This window comes from Microcaecilia unicolor, chromosome 1 (assembly GCF_901765095.1).
Source record: "Microcaecilia unicolor chromosome 1, aMicUni1.1, whole genome shotgun sequence".
In the NCBI taxonomy this organism is placed as follows: Eukaryota; Metazoa; Chordata; class Amphibia; order Gymnophiona; family Siphonopidae; genus Microcaecilia; species Microcaecilia unicolor.
Genome location: NC_044031.1, coordinates 526,335,608 through 526,347,869, shown reverse-complemented (window position 1 = coordinate 526,347,869; position 12,262 = coordinate 526,335,608). Strand labels below are relative to the sequence as shown.

The window sequence follows — 12,262 nt, the reverse complement described above, 5'->3', positions numbered from 1 at the left end:
GGTATTGGAAGAGATGAATTGAGACAGTTGGGGAAGAGGCTGTGGCAGAAAGTAACCCAGGGATTGAGGCAGAAGAGAGAGTGAAACTGCCGGCTAGGTGGAGAAAAGGAAGGTAACATTGAATTGCTGTGAGCTTTATGTTGCAAGACAAGGAAGGAATCCTTGGAGTAACCCAGTGGATATTAACGAGGGTTAATGATTGAAATGTGAACTTTATGCTGCAATTCAAAGAAGGAATCCTTGTGTAACCCTGTGAACATTAACAAGGGTTAATGTTGAAGGAGGAAATAGCATCATGTATTGCAAGAAAGATGAACTGTGTTGTGTGAAAATAAAAGAGGAATTCTTTTAAGATATGACTGAAGTCTTTGGTCATCCTTTGGGAGAATACTATTCATAAAAACCACCTTGAGGTATGACTGAATGAAAGGACGATACGGAGGTGGACATCGGAACAGAGAGTTGCCTGGGGCAGACGGAGCAGGAGTCGTAGTTGGAACAACCCGGCTAAGCAGGGTCAGCCCTGGCCCAGGTGTGGAAGGGTGATCGGCTGACATAAGTGGTGGCAGTGGTGCAACCTATTCCTATTAGAAATTATGCTGTCAGATACCCCAATAACACCCCCAAAAAGGGTTGTATCTATATGTGCTCACAGCTCTATCACTCAGTAGAGCTATGATTGCTGTGTCTGAAGCATCCCAATCCCTAGCTGACCCAGGGGTTTGAATTGAACTGGAGACCCTCCACATTGTACTGCACAGCATTCCCACAGAGCCACCAGCCTGGCCCTGTGCCATAGGTACACATAATCAGTAGTAAGTCATGGGAACTGGTTCTGCTATGTAATTATAGTTCTTAAAAAAAAAAAAGAAGTGTAAATCACAGCATTGCAATTAGTAATACAGAGCATTGACAGTGATCCAACCATGGCCTTTGTCATAGAAATAAGAAGTATGTGCCGAGGCTGGCCTTCCCACACACTTTCAAGTTTTACACATTGTGGTTTCAGAGAACACCTGCTGCTGGTGGCAGTGGGGGGAGGGGTGTCATCAAAGATAAAATCAACATGTAGTTTTTGGCTATAATAGAAGTTCATCATTTGATGAGATGCGGCCAGCCAACCTAACATAGCTGTTTCAAAATGCAGGAGGCTCCTGTGAGCTTCGATTTCTGGGTTGTGATTTTTACTGCAAACTAGTTTTGGTATTCGCTTATTTTAAAAAATGTAAGGCCACTTTTCCAAAGCTGCTGTAGAAAGTGGCTTTAGCGCACTCTTGCACAGGTTTTTCCTGCATGCTAAGACCATCTTTATGAGAAAAAACAAAGAGTGGGGCAGGGGTGGCACCTCCAAGAACCAAAGGCGATGTGATGGATCTTGCAAATGATATTTATTGAAAATACACCAAAACAGTGGCGTTCCTAGGGGGGAGGTGGGTGCGGTCAGCCCCGGGTGCACGCCGCTGGGGGGGTGCCGCGCGCCTGCCCTTCGTTCGTTCCATGCTCTCTCTGCCCCGGAACAAACCTGTTCCGGGGCAGAGAGAGCATGGAACGAACGAAGGGCAGGCGCGCGGCACCCCCCCCAAGCGGCGTGCACCCGGGGGGGGTTCTTTCGCGGGGGGTGTCCTTTCTTTGGGGGGGGTCGCACTGCATCCGGGGGGGCGGGGCACATCTGCGATCCGCCCCGGGTGTCAGCCCCCCTAGGAACGCCACTGCACCAAAATGACTCAACGCAGAAGCTGTGTTTTGGCGCCTAAAGAATCCGAAGAATACTCTCATTTGAGAATGCATTCACTTTTTCCAGCACAAACAATGTCTTCCTAGATACTGCATTACACGTTGTATGCTGGGGTCCAGCCCATTTCTATACACCATTATTCCAGACTCCTGAGGCAGGCACTTTAGGTGCCGAAACATAGCCACTGTGTCAGTTTGGTGTATTAAGTTATGTCCAATAAAAAAGGTATCATCTTATTTTCTTTTTCATGTTTTATTTTGTTTTATTTCTATTGAAAAGTGGACTAACACGGCTACCACACCTCTCTACTCAAGAAGTACCTAGAAATTATAAAAGTCATGTGGTGTAGTTGCAACATAGAAAACTCAGACATAGAAATAGACTTGGGGGCCGATGCACAAAGGTTGCCGTTAAATATGGCAGCCGCGGAAGAACTTACCGAGTAGCAAAAACAACGGATGCGCAAAGGGGATGGCATGCATCGGTCACTATTTGCGACTTGGGTGCCTACACATTTTGCTGCTGGACTTTTAGAAGCAACCATTGATTCGGTACCGCTGTGCCTGCTATCTGTGAAGGCAAAACAGAGCTCTGCCGAAGTGTTTGATTGCCTGTGTGAAACGAGTTGCTGCTGATGGTTCTATAGTTTGAGTTTTGATAAATGCAACTAGGGCTTTGGCTTGTTATATTAGAAACTGCCCATTGTTACTTTAATTTGATTCATGAAGTATTTGATTGGCACTGCTGTGCCTGTTGTGAGCCGCTGTCAGCAGGCCACCACCTTCAAGCCTTCCTGCAGGTATGAACTCGGCTGACCCTGAAAGGGCCCTTCCCTGGACACAGCACTCCCAGAAGCAGACTCCAAAAATTGCTTAAAACCACTTTATTCCATCAGCAAGGCCAAGACATTTCCTCTTTCAGACATAGTCCTTGGTTACAGCACATATCACCCCTTGTTCCTTCCCCCCACCGGCCACAGTTTCTGGATACAGTTTAAATCATTCACTGCTTCCCCAGCATGACCTGATTCCTGGACACAGTTTTAAATCACTCACGGTTTCACCAGCATGGCAGTGTTCTGAACACAGTTCAAGTCACTCACTGCTTCACCAGCATGGCAGTGTTCTGAACACAGTTTAAATCACTCACTGTTTCCTCAGCATGGCATGACTTCTGGACACAGTTTAAATCACTCACTGCCTCCCCAGTATGGCATGACTTCTGGACATAGTCCAAATCACTCACTGTTTCCCCAGCATGGCCAGGTTCCTGGACACAGTTCAAGTCACTACCTGTTTCTCCAGCCGGGTCTGACTTCTGGCCACAGCTGAAATCATTCACTGCTTTACAGAACGGCACCTCTCTCCCCCTTGAGTGGAACAGCTGCTTAACTTTTCCGCTTTCCCCAGCCTTGAAGAAGGTTTGTTATGAAGCCTTTCAACTTCTTCCCTTGTACCTGAGCTAGAGCAGCAATCTCCATGGGCTCACTTCCCCAGTCATCTTGGGCTTGGATCTCCTCTCCAACCTCTTTTTCCCCCTCCCATCCATGGGCTCCTCTCCCTTTATGGTCCCCAGCTGGTCCTCTCCCTCCTGATTATTTCTCCTCAACCAATCCCCCTCCTCTCCCTCGGGATCCTAGGACTTGTAGTTCCCTTGCTGCTCCCTTTGCTTGCCCCCAGGGCTTTGCAGGGGTTCTTGGGAACTGTAGTCCTCCTCCCTTCTCCGGCTCTTGGGAAACTATGCCTCCATGGGGGCGTGGCTTCCCAGCCCCTAGGATCCTGGGACTTGTAGTTGGAATCTCGGGTATGAAACCTACCCATCTTGCTCCTCTCCTGGAGCTCTTCTTCTCTGACCCTCAGGGGTTCCTCACACCGTGGAAGATAAACAGAGCCATGCAGGAAATCAGCAACTCTGTGCATGCCGTCTGTTTGCCTCAGAATCTGAACCAAGTCATGCTTTAATCAGCAACTCCCTGTCTGCCTGCTCTGCCTCAGAAGCTGAATAGGAGGATGAAGGATCAGTGAAGTCGTCATATCATGGTCTGCCAGGCCTTTTTAACAACTCCACTTAGCACTGTTTGCTGTTAAATGTGGGGTGATCGGCAAGCAGAGGCTGGGAGAAGAGGGTGTCAGCCCCACAGTTTCCATCACGGAAAACCCCTTTGTGCATTAGATGCTACATAACGTTTGCTTTAAATTGGCTACAACCAGTCTAAAGCAAACGTTGCAAGCTCGGTAAGCTTTGTGCATTGGGCCCTTGGTTTCTTACCAACTGTAGATGAGGTAATGTAAATTGTGGGGGGCCATGTCATATTGTGCAATTTATAAATCAATTGTTATGGATTTTACCTATGAAAAAGTATTTCATCATCTTCTGATTCTAAAGAGGAATATTATATTTGCAGCCTTGGATGACAGACGTGAAAACTGAGGATAAGGTTGATAGATCCCAGTAGACCAGGGTGGGCATTGTGCAGCCTGCAGTTCAAACACAGCCCACCGTTGAATTTTAGTATTGTTTTGAAATAATAAAATTTTAAAAAGCCTTGAACGTAAAACTCCAATGTTAATCAAAAATAGGATGAATGACTTTCAACATCCTGTTTAATGGAAAGGCTGTACTAAATTTATCCGGTTTGCTTTCTAGTTAGCAGTCAGAATATAGACACGAACCTATGGGGTAAATTCAATAAATGGTGCTAAAACGTAGGTGCTGGGATGACGCACGCTGAACGTGAATTCTATGACAGCAGTTCTAGCATAGGTTTTCAGTTTTGTACCCAACTTTAGGCATGAGCACTTATTCCATATCAAAGGCTGATGTGTGTGCTTGCGCCTAACTGTTGGTAGTAAAGCGAGTAACCCCTAGTGTTCTATAATTTGTGTGACCCATCCATGCCCCTCCCACAGCCACGCCTCCCTAAAAGATGCATGCAACAGAAATTGCACATGTAGCTTCTAGAATAGCAACTAAGATTAGTTGTACACGCAACTGCCAGTTGGTCCAGTTAACACCAATTTAAGCCAATAATCGACTGTTAACTCAAAACAGCACCAAGGGCTTCTAGAATTGGGATAGCAATTCTTTAAAACAAGACCAGACATAGGCTGAATGTCAAACCATGCTCTCTTTTTGGTGGATTGAATAGCTGCAGTATTGAGGCCCTGAGAGTGACTTTCTGGTTAGCATTTTACCCAATGTATATTGCAGCCCCCTGGTGCAGGCGCAGTTGCCGAAACATAGCCTGTGCTGGCTCTTGCATTAAATAATTGCTATTCCAGTTCTGGAGGCTCTTGGTGCTTTTTCTTGTGTTGCTTTGTATTGCGTGCTTTGGTTTCCCTCTCCTTTTGTTATCTTCAGTGAATAGCCAATTATTAAATTAAGTTTGCTTGCGCAACTGACCTTATTCTATAAAATGGGTAAAGTTGGGCACCCAATTTTTATAGAATAAAGGGGATAACACTTCTGGGTCACTCCTGACACCATATGTACAGCACGGGCCAGTGTCTGGCACTGAATATCCAGTTTAATTTTAATCATGGCAGCCGGCATTTTACTTAACTGGTGGCCACTATGATTAAATATTGGGTCAGTAGTTCTTCAGTATAAGACTTCTGCAATTTAGTCTGCTGACATAAAGGCTTTGTGAAAAACTCTAGCTGACATCTGCATTTATCAAAATTGTAAGCCCCTACCTAAACCACATAAACATTACATCATGTGGGTGAAGGCTTGTTTTTCATTAGCTGAGAGAATCTTCAAAATTGCAGTAGCTTCAGTTCATTAGATTTCATAATCGCATCTATGTGACATTACAAGGGAAAACTGCTTGCAAATCATTCTCACAGGATCTTAACACTGCAGTCATTTTTACTGCCTTAGTGTACTGTGAAAAAGTCTAGAATTGTTTGCTTGCCAGCTGGTGACATATTAAACTGAGTGAGTAAAGTACATTTTTAATAAGGAGCACCAGGTATGTGTTCCCTATGTGGCCTTTTTTCCCCAGCAGGAATCTTCATTCCAGTCCACTTCTTATCAGATTATGAGTAGACGCCAAATACACTGTGACATGCCTCTGTCACCTTTGCTCACAGTGGAACCAGCCTGTAGGACAGTCACAGTGCATCACTAGTTTTCAACTTCAAGCTTTTCCTGTGCCACTGCATTAGGCTGCCCCCTAGTGTGTGTGTGTGTGTGCCTCAGGATCCCAGGTCCCTCTTTCACTCAGGGTGAGCTGGTTCTCAATATGCAGATTTTATGCAAATTAACCTGCCCACCCTTTTCTGCTCAGGGTGACCTGCTTCTCAAAAAGCACACATAGTCAGCATAGTCAGGTCTCACCAATCAGGCTATTTTCATACACCTCTTTATTCCAGCCTCTGGGCCACACTTCTTTTAGCTTTAAAACACTTTCACAAGCTTAACCAGTTCTTCCAGCTTAATCATTTCATTTCTTGTCCAAAGGGCACAGTTCAATATCCATAGATTTCTTCCCCCTGAGCCCTCTCACCCAGCCATTTGGGCTCAGTACTAACTCAGTCCCTGGACACACAGTTCTTCTTCCTGGCACACAGCTCTAACCACACAGTCTCTTCATCTTGGACCCCCAGTCCCTCTTCACAGCTCTAGACCCCCAGTCTTTTCCTCTGGGACACACAGTACCTCTCCACTGTTTTAGACACACAGTCTTTTACCCCAGTCCCTCCTTGAACACATAGTTCTTATTCTTGATATTCCAGGGCCTTCTTACCCCAGCCAGCTTCCTTCTTGGGAACACACAGTTCTACCACCAGGCCAAAGGGCACAGCCAGTCTTTCTCATGGGGATCCCCTGGCTTCAGTTACCAGCTCTCTTCTTCAGCTGCCAGCTCTCCTCCCTCCCTCACAACTCAGGTGGGGTCTTAAGTAGTTAATGGCCAAACAGGACCCAGCCCCTAACCGGCTGCACCTGTTTCCACCTCCCGGACTCTCCCTGGTCCTAGCGACCTCCAGCTATACCTCCCCTACTGGCTCCCTTTTTTGACTCACCCAGCCCTTCTCCCTGGACATTTTAGGGCAACAGCGCCCTCTAGGGGCCTACCCAGGGTAGGATAGCCTCTTCCTTATCACAATATATATATATATATATATATATATACTAGTAAAAAAGGCCCGTTTCTGTAAGAAATGAAACAGGCACTAGCAAGGTTGTCAGGTTGTCCTCTAATGGCAATTGTGTTTTTAAGGGAACTGTTAGGAGAGAGTGTGTGTGAGAGAGTGAATGAGTATGTGTCAGAGAGAGACAGTGTGTGATTGAGAGACAGAATGTGTGTGTCTGTCTGTGTGAGTGAGAGAGTGTAGTGTGTGTCCCATGTGCACCAATTATGCTGTTTCCCCTGCATTCATCCATATACAGGATCTCTTCCCTGCCCCCTCCATCCATCATGGTGCAGCAATTCTCACACACCTCCCCCCTCCGAGTTCCAGGCCCCCCTCCCACCATCCCATTTCCATTCCCTCTCAGTTCCAGGCCCTCCTCCCTCCTTCCGAGTTCCAGGGTCCTTCCCCCCCCCCCTCCCCTCCCTCCCTCCCACCCACCCAATTCCAGGTCCTTTCCCCCCCTCCCTCCCTCCCAGTTCCAGGGTCCCTTCCCCCTCCCACCCACCCAGTTTCAGGGTCCCTCCCAGTTCCAGGGTCGTCGTCCCTCCCTTCCAGTTCCAGGCCCCCTTCCTCCGATTTTTAAAACTGATCTTCACTCACCACGTCAGCGTTACGGCAGAAGCGGTACAACGCATGCAGGCTCTGCTCATCTCTGTGTCTTAGCTCTGGTCCCGCCCTCATTTCCTGTTTCAGCAAGGGCGGGACCAGAGCTAAAACAGAGAGATGGGCCGAGCCTGCGTGCGTTGTACCGCTGCTGCCGTAATGCCGACGTGGTGAGTGAAGATCAGTTTTAAAAATTGGATGGAGGGAGGGGGCCTGGAACAAGAACTGTCAGTGAAGCGGCTCCCGCTCTTCTTTTCTTCTTTTTTTTCCGGTGCCATTGTGTGTGGAACGTCTCTGCCCGCTCCCTCTGTTCTTCAACTGTCAATGAAGCGGCTCTGAAGCGGCTCCCGCTCTTCTTTTTGCCGGTCGCGCGCTTCCCGCATCTCTCACTGGGATTGTAACCACCTCCTGACGTCAGGCAAGCAGGGTTCTAGTGCTGGCCAGTGACGTCAGCAGGTGGTTACGATCCCAGTGAGACACATTCGAACGTTCAAGGAGCAAATTATTATATTAGAGATAGATAGATAGATAGATATACACAGTGCACTCCATTTAAGTGCATGTCTGATAAGCGCATGCTCTTTTTAACTGCATGCCGTACTTCGGTACCTTCTATGGAGACAAACTTCAGTTTAGTGCACCACTGATAAGTGCAAGATTCACTTATATGCATGGTCTAAGACCGCTCCTCTGCGGGAAAGACTCCACATAAGCGCACGCACGGAATATAGAAGCCGATTGGTGCGTGACAAAGGGGCGGTGAATTTGAAATCTCGTTGGTTAACTGCCACAGGCAGAATAAGCGAAAGAATGTTGTTAGAGTGTACACTGGGGTCATCGTCATCGCGCAACTGTAAGACTTTAACACTGGCTGAACAAATAGAAGTTCTTAAAAAATTAGAAAACAAACAAAGTCAAGCATCTATTGCTAAAGAATATGGTGTCAGTCCCAGTCAAATTTCACATATCTTGAAGCAGAAAGACCAGCTTCTGGAAGACTGGCAAAACAATACAAATCCACACCAGAAACGTAAACGGGCGGGAAAAGCTGAGGATGTAGAAGATGCTCTTCTTCGGTGGTTTTCTGAAGTCAGGAGCAGACAGTTTCCTGTCAGTGGTCCACTGCTTATGGAGAAAGCTAATCAGCTAGCTGAAAGTCTTGGACTAACTGAATTCAAAGCCACTGTTGGATGGTTGGAAAGATGGAAGGGAAAGGGGAAAGAGAATTGGGACTTGATATACCGCCTTTCTGAGGTTTTTGCAACTACATTTCTTTTTCAGGGTGTGGCAGACTGTTGAACCTTAGTTACAAGAATAAGGTAATATAACCTGATTGTTTATTCCACATCTTTGTCAACTTATTATCTTGCTGACCTATAGGAGTCCCTTGACCCCTGATGCAGGCGTTTGTACGCCGAAACACGGACCATGTCGGGTCTCCATTATAAATAAAGAACTACATTTTTCTCAATCCTGAAGGCCCAGTGTTTGCTTTGTTTGATTGTTTGGTTGTTCTTGTATACTGTATTCCCTCTCTTTTGTGACCTCATCCAAAAATGTAACAGGTAGGGGGGTATGGGCCTGGGTCCGCCTGTCTGAAGTGCACTGCAGTACCAACTAAAACTGCTCCTGGGACCTTCATGCGCTTTCATGGACCTGAGTATGACATCTGAGGCTGGCACGAAATATTTTTAAATATGTTTTTTGAGGGTGAGAGGGGGTTAGTGACCACTGGAGGAGTGACGGGAGGTCATCCCCGATTCTCTCCGGTGGTCATCTGTTCATTTCGGGCACCTTTTTGTGCCATATTCATAAAAAAAAACGTCCAGGTGAAAACAAAGTGTTCGTCATGGACGTCCTTGTTTTTTTCGATTATGGGCTAAAGACGTCCAAGTGTTAGGCACGCCGAAGTCCCGCCTTCGCTATGCCTCAGACACGCCCCCTTGAAATTTGGACGTCCTTGCGACGGACTGCAGTTGGAGACGTCCAAAATCAGGTTTCGATTATACCGATTTGGATGTCTCTGGGAGATGGACGTCCATCTTCCGATTTATGTCAAAAGATGGACGTCCTTCTCTTTTGAAAATGAGATTGATAGTGTACTTGGGTCAATGGAGGACTAAGTGACTTGCCCAGAGAATTGAACCTGGTTCCCGAGGATCTCAATCTACTGTCAATCATCAGGCAGCAGCAGGAATCAAATCCGGTTCCCCAGGTCCGCAACCCGCTGGACTAACCATTAGGCCACTCCTCCACTCCAGCTAAGGAGGAAGCGTATGCGCATCAGGCAGGATAGTCTATCCTGACTGTTGCAGTTGGTGACTTGCAAAAGCATTAGAGGAATGGAAATCAGATAATAGTTGTTACCAAGATGGTTTTAATGATTCACGAGTAAAAAAACAAAAATAAGATGATACCTTTTTTATTGGACTAAATTCATTTTTATTAGCTTTTGAAGGCAACACCTTCTTCTTCTTCAGATCAGAAATGAGAAAATGTTGTCAAATATCAGAATATATAAGTGAAACTAGTATTCCAATGACAATCTCACAGGAGGAGGGTGGGGGTGGGTTAGATGAGACGCAGGGAGAGAGGAGATGTGGACAAAGTTCTACTAAGAACAGAACAAAGACTTTAAATTCCAGATAGTGACCCCTCGGGGATTGAATATGGAGATGGAATTGTTGGTATTCCTTTAATCATTTCTTTATTAAATTTTGTAGTTTTTACTGTATTTATATATTTATTATTTATGCATGCATGCAATTAGATATCAGTTTATACCTTTTGTGGGTCTTACTCATATTGTTTTATAAGTATGCTTGTTTATTTCTTTAAGGAAGTGAATATGGGACCTTTTTAATGCATTTTGTAGCCATATATAATGATTTAATGTACTTTCATCCAAATTTAAGCTGGTTCTGTCTGTCCCCTGTTTTAAGATCCAATGAAGTCACCAATACAAGATGGCATCATTGGAATGCATTATTTTTGCAGCATTTTTGATGTTTTTATAGCGTTTTTGGTGGAAGAATTCTGAAAATTGTTTGATTTCATTTATTTGAGCATAGTTTTTCATAATCCGTCATCGGTTTTCAATTATTTTTAAATTTGTGCCATTTTTATTTATTGTGAGTGCTGGGAGAGTGAAAACAATGCTGCTTTTAGCCACACTGGTTTTAATTGAGGCACACTCTCTTCACTGAAGTGTAATGCCTTTTTAACTTATTTATTTACTTATTTTAAAAAATTTCTATACCACCTAACTAGGTTGTGTACATAAAAACCGTACACATTTTCCATACAACATAAACATCTATCAGTGTTGTGGCTTATATGTAATGTTTTAATTTATAATTGAACTGTGCTGTGACCTATGACCCTAGCACAAGCAGCCTCTATAGATAGCACTCACACAGCTGGGGCAGATTTAGCATGAATTACTGCTGGATAGAAGGAAAGTATGCTCATGTTATGCTGAATTTTTGGTACTGTTGTAAGGATTGCTGCCTCAACTTTTTAATATATTTCTTAATTGGAAGATTTTTTTTAAATTTGCCATTAGCAAACTCTTGAAAAATATTTTTATTTGTCCTTAGCTTTTAACAATTAGACCTGGAATACACCTCTTGGGTGTGTGAGTCCTATTTCACCTCCTTTTATTAATGAGTATGCTTTTATCAGTAGTTACTATGATTTCATATTGCTTTTATATATTTTTGGCTTCAGCTTGTGGTTTATGGTTTTGCTTTTAGTTATTTATTTAATTGTTCTATGGGTTCTTATGATTTATTCTAACATGTACTTCTTTTGTATCTATTAACAGTTTTTATTAGCCCCTGACGCAAACCTTTATAGGGTGAAACTTGGCCGTGTCAGGCTTTTAAGTATTTATTTATTTATGCTCTCATTCCTCTCCACCCATGTAAATCTCTTCCCTCTCTTTTTTTCTTCCCTTCTTCCCCATCCCTATACCACATTTTCCCCTTTGTCCCTTCCCCTACATTCATGTGCAGCATCTCCCCTCTTTCCCCTACTCTCTTCCCTTCTTGTCACCCATATAACATCACCCTCCCCCCTCTCTCTCCCCACCTCCCTCAGTCTAACATCATCTCCTCTTATCTGTCTGTCCCTCTCCCTCCCAAAGTCCAGCATTTCCCCTCAAATGTGCCTGCCCTCCCTTCTACTGCTGCCACCCCAGCTGCTGTGCCTCTTAGTCCAGATCTGCGGAAGCAATGAAAAGGATTAGGCCCAGCATCAGCTAATACTTCAGCGCTGAGGAGCCTTCAAGCCTATGTTCTGATGAAGACCCAGCTGGTCCAGCCCCCTCAGATGGGTTCCATACATGTCAGAGGGAGAAGGACCAGCAGGGCATTCATGAGCGCATAAGCTTGAAGGCTCCATGGTAGTTATCAGTGATGCTGGACTTACTCTGTTTTCATTTCTCTCACATATCCGGACTCAGGGCACAGCAGTGATAGGTGGCAGCAGTAGAAGGTAGGCAATGGAGGGGGGCATGAACCCTATGATCCGATGGCTCTCTTCCTATGGATGCCTGGGCCCCCTTTCCTTCAGGAGCCCAAGGCAGCTGCTCTTTGCTCTTTTGCTCATAGGAGTGGAGGAGTAGCCTAGTGGTTAGAGCACCAGTCTTGACATCCAGATGTGGCCAATTCAAATCCCACTGCTGTTGCTTATGATCTTGGGCAAGTCACGTAACTCTCCATTGCCTCAGGTACAAAATTAGATTGTGAGCCCTAGGGGAACAGAGAAATAACCAGTGTACCTG

The 12,262-nt window shown here is 45.3% G+C and overlaps 1 protein-coding gene across 1 annotated transcript in view; it reads left to right on the top strand.

Moving 5' to 3' along the window:
* Positions 1-12,262, top strand: part of PAG1 (phosphoprotein membrane anchor with glycosphingolipid microdomains 1) — a 142,903-nt gene that overhangs the window by 72,445 nt on the left and 58,196 nt on the right. The window lies entirely within an intron of this gene.